Here is a 5339-nt window from a genome sequence, read left to right on the forward strand (position 1 = left end):
GGAAAAGCATCAGTTACAGACAGGTTTCCTGCAGCTCTTAAAAATATGTTTCAGTAACAGCTGTGTCCAGTCATGTAGAAATATTCCAGAAGGGAATCCTGTCCCATGACACAAGGACTGCTTTGATCACGTTGATTATAAAAGCAGATACAGCAGGTCACAGTGACAGAAATTTTCTATTTCTTTTCTGAATGTGGAACCTAACCTATTAACCAAGACTTTAGTTGCTTGTGTATGTGAAATTGTTCCTACTCTCACCCAGAAGAGTCAAATTACTTTGATGAAATCTAAACTGAAGCAGTCAGTCTCACAGCAGTCTTCCTCCAGAGCATCAAGTTCAGTTGTCATGAGATCAGTCTTCGCTAAGAAGGCACTAAGGTGTAGATGGAGACAGAGAGGCTGAAAATGCTTTCGTGAACATGTAAAACATATTTACCTTGAAGTTTCTGAATTCTTGTGTAGTTCTGTCTTCCATTCAATAAACATTGGTTCCCAAAATACTCAATTTTAAAATATACACTTCTAATTTATATTTTTCATGTGTTTTGTATGGATCCTTTGCATGCGCCAAAACCACTGAAAACAAAACACATGCTTTTAAAAGAGATTCTCTGCTAAGACGTTTTTGATTCTCAGATACTTAATATCCCTCACCTTTGTGATCTACCACATACCTTAACCTCCATGCAGAATGAAACAAACCATGGCAAATGGAGATATCCAAGATACTGAAGCGGAAAGTATGTTATTTACTTTCAACTGACTTTACACAGACATAGCAGCTTGTGAATCCTGTCCAAAGTAGATTCTGAGTTATGACCATGTTACATATTAAGGCAAATGAAAAAAAAAAAATGTTCTTTTTAAAGATCCTTTTATCATTGCAATAGCATGTGGAAAGAGAGAGTGAATATCCATACTTGGTTCCCCTTCCTACATTACAGGTTTATTATTTCGTGCATTCCTTCTATTTTGTGTGTGAGTTGTGGCACTATGTACAGCATGAATTAATACAGGATGAGGGAGACAAAAAATATTCTGCTATTGCAATTTGAACTTCACAAGCTGGGAAGAGAAATGAGGGTACATTTGTCAAACCTGTCTGGAGGCAAAAACACTGAAGTGCTTCAAGTTCATACACTTCCTTGGTTGCTATGTAATGTTCCTTAGGAAGATAATTCCTGCACTGGCAAACAAACAAGCGCCAAACTTCATTTCTAGCCCTTACACTGAAGCATCTAAGCAACAATAATGAAATTCTGTTATTTTACAGTTCAGCTTCACAGACTGGAGGCAAATCATGGCCCCTCTTCCTTCCCACTTTACGGAGCCTAGGGATATAGGTTTCATCTTTGAGGCTGAGGGCTGTAAATGTCAGCAAACCATGTGGAAGGTTTTCCATGCCAAGTGTACTTGCCCTTGAGTGAAATGGTTGTTCCTGCTTCTTTCTCTTTTGAAGCAAGCAGGACACTAAGAACCAGGAGTCCATGTTTCCTACCTAGTAGCCCCTGCGTAACCATGCTGACCACAGCATCTTCTGCATGCATAGCTTGACACCCAAGAGCTAGGCATCAAACAAGAGCCTGTCCCAGAAATGTGTCTGTGATAAAAACAGAGCAGAAGCTATAAAGCATGGGAGGCAGCAGCTCCCAAGGCTGCCTGTTCTACAGTACTTGTGCAATGTCATCCAGTAGTTGATCCCATCCATGCCACCTCCTGCTCATTTTCCTCTGGTAATCAGAAAACAGCCATTTCCCTAGGGCTACAATAGCCTGACAGTGCTCAGAAGAAGAAAAAAACAACACCTCACACTCAGAAAGTGATGGGTCAGCATCCACTCAGCTTGAGGATAGCTCTGGCTGCACTCAGCATTTCCACACACTTGTCACTTTGTGAATCTGCTGCTACCCCCTTTTGGAAAAAGGACTCTGATTCCTAAGTCATTTAGGAGTTTTAACATGTTACTCCCAGAGTAACTGGCCCAAGGTCACAGAGGAAATCTGTAGCAGAACTGGGAAATAAATCAAGATCTGAGTCCCAGTCCGGAACCTCAGGCACAAAACTACCATTTTTCATGGAAGGCTTAAATATGTGATGAGTTCTTTTATAATCATATAGTTTCCTTTCCAGTGCCTTAAAGTTTTCTTGTTACAATCATTAAACTACTAGCTGTCCACTTTTAAAAGTACTGCAGAAATTCTTTCATGTCAGTAGTGTTTGATAATAGGCCACATATGAGGTTCCAAACTTACTTTTTCCATTATTAACCTTTCATTTACTGATGATATTTCCCTCACTATGTTTTGTTCTTATACCGTCCTTCACCATATGTTTATAATCATCTGAGACTTCTGAGTAATTCCATTATTTTTCTATTCTCTCACACATCATAAATGTGGGATAAGTTCCAGGATAATTTATGCAGGATTAAAATGTGGAACTGGCTTCAATGCTTCATCGATGATGTCTTTAGAGTTTATCTCCCACATTTGTATCCTTCACAGCACTAAAAGTCCAGGAGATGAAAATCACAAACACAGTTACACACATTCACGTGAACACTGAATATCAAAGGGAATGAAAGAAGAGGAAAACACAGGGGTTCATCAAGGAAAAAAAATAAAATAAGTAGAAGCTTATACAAATCAAGAATAAAGCTTCCGTTTACTTTTTTCTGCCTCACACTAATTCACTATGTTTAACAGTGAAGCCTGAAATAATTATTATACTGATGAGGTGCGGGATCATAGAGAAGCTTTTCTAAAGGGCAGGCACAAGGAGTGAGCGTATGGCAGAAGAAACTATGAGTATGTGACAGGAGAAAGAGTAACTGAGAAAAATCTGGAAGCATAAAGAAAATAAGATTCAGACTATAAACCCAGTGTGTGAGGCTGCAGCTGATACTTCCCTGAGCTCACTGTTTTTATTACCCTATTTTCCTTTGTCCTAGAAGAGAAAAAGTATTAAAAATCCTCCCTCTAGGGAATCTAGAGCCTGCTACTTCCTAGTTATGGAGTTTGTCTGGTTGCATCCTTCTTCAAACTTGGCTGTAGGCTAAAGGTGCCCCAAACGCTGTGTGGCTGTAGTCACAAAAGTCTTAGAGGTGATGAGAGCACTGCAAGCACAAACAAGTTGTGCAGCAGAGGGTGGAGCACGCTCTGAAGATAATGAGAGAGGACAGGAATCACCAGGAGCAGTACTTGCTGGAGGCAACTTTTAACAGCTGGTTGAGGACTTGGCAGTCAGCTTTAACAATTCCACCAAACCTAGTGAGCCATCTCCAGCTACAGTGCTGTGACTGCAGGCTGTGAGCCAAGCACACATCATGAAGATAGATATTCTCCTCTCAGCACGTAGCCTTTTGTTCCAGTACATGCAGTAGTCTTTTAATAGGACAGAAGACACAACAGTGGCATGGAAGCTCCATCAGACAAGTGCAAGCTTCTGCTTATAAAGAGAAAATCAGATGCTTGCTCAAAACTAGGAGTATCATTCTGATTTCCGTATGATTTTGCCAAACAGTCACAACCAGCATTGTGATTTCCAACAGTGGATGTTAGCTTGAAACTAAATAATGTGAGGTAATTTGGGTTGAATACAGCAAATATTTTTGAAACTAATGAAAACTCACTTCTTGTCCCATGTTGAAAAATGAAGGTGATTTGTTCATTGAACATTACTGGCATTTGTAGACTTTTGTATATAGGAAAATTGACCTATATTATATATATATTATATATATATATAATTGACCAGTTGAGAGTAGGTAAAGGGTTGGGATGTAGAGAAACAGAGAGATACCTCTTCTGGTGCACACTGTCTTAAATTTACATTAAACTGTGGCACAGTGACTTGCTGGGTTAGGAGCTGAAAACTAGAATCAGAAGAAAGAAGAAAAAGGAAAAGGAAAAATGAAACGGAAAAAGGAAGAAAAAGGAAAAGGAAAAGAAAGGAGAAAAAAAAGGAGAAGGAAAAGGAAAAAGGAAAAGGAAAGAGAAAAGGAAAAGGAAAAGGAAAAGGAAAAGGAAAAGGAAAAGGAAAAGGAAAAGGAAAAAGAAGAGGAAAAGGAAAAGGAAAAGGAAAAGGAAAAGGAAAAGGAAAAGGAAAAGGAAAAGGAAAAGGAAAAGGAAAAGGAAGAAGAAGAAGAAAAAAAAAATAAAGGAAAAAAGAAAACAGCAAGAATGGATTGTGAACATGAATAAAACAGGGAGAAGAAGGCAAGAATGGAAAGAATGGCCAAAAGTAAGTAGAAGATAATAGAAGATAGAGATAGAAGCGTATTTGAACATATGGTCAAACTTATCTCTGCAGCCCAAGCTACACCTTAATGTTGGAACACTTACCATCTTCTCAATTTTGAGACAATTTCAACAAGAGAGAAAATTAATTCGCAGTCTAATTGCTAGGAAGGCCCTTCAAGAACAGGCTGAACGGCGGTAGGCAAACAGAAAAAGAAGATGCGTACACCTTTAGATAATTGAAATCAGCTTCAGTATTGGTCCTAAATATCAGCAGGGACTAATCTCAGATTAGAGTGAGATCCTTGACTAATATGATTTTTATTTTGCTATTAGAGAGTATACAGTATTGTACAATACATAACAGTATTTCTTCCTTTTATAACTTCTGAGAGCAGAACACTGAAAACAAAAGCCTTTTAGCCTAGCCCCCTCTGTATATTTTTTTGTATCTGATGGGAAATAGTCTGTCCTCACATTTATGGCACGTTCCTCACAGGCTTTCCCAGCTCATATGGCATCCTCTCACAGCACACGTCTGGCGACAGCTCACCTCGCACAGTGCCCTGCTGGGCCTTTGAACTGAGTGTTACCTGATGGGATGGGTTGTGCCGCAGGATGGGGTGGGAGGCAGTGACAGGGTGCCGGCAGAGCGTCTGGATAACAACGGATTAATAAGGCAGTTCCAGAAGGATTCATAATGATCTAATGCACAGTGCTAGGACTGCAGCAGCTCATTTCTCTATTTTTAGTGAAAGTGAGGTCCCAGGTCCACTACAGGCAGAGAAACAACATCTGGACTAGGAAATTAAATGGGCCAAGGACTATTATTTGTCTCTGAGGCCAAATGGAATGGCAAGACACATTCCTACTGCAAGGTTTTGACACCATAACAAAGCTATGTTGCATGGATTGTGCCTGAGCATTATTTAGGAAGGTGTCTGGTCCTGAAAATGGTGTCAGGGAGTCAATCTGTGTATGTTTGGGTGACAGTGGTGGGTCTCTGTCCAGGCCTTGGCAGTCTACTGGTATAGGCATTGCCAATAAGTCATACTTTATCCTCAGTTCCTACAGATTCAATCTGTCTTGATAATCCATTAA

This window comes from Coturnix japonica, chromosome 3, assembly GCF_054131305.1.
Source record: "Coturnix japonica strain WE chromosome 3, WE-NBRP24, whole genome shotgun sequence".
In the NCBI taxonomy this organism is placed as follows: Eukaryota; Metazoa; Chordata; class Aves; order Galliformes; family Phasianidae; genus Coturnix; species Coturnix japonica.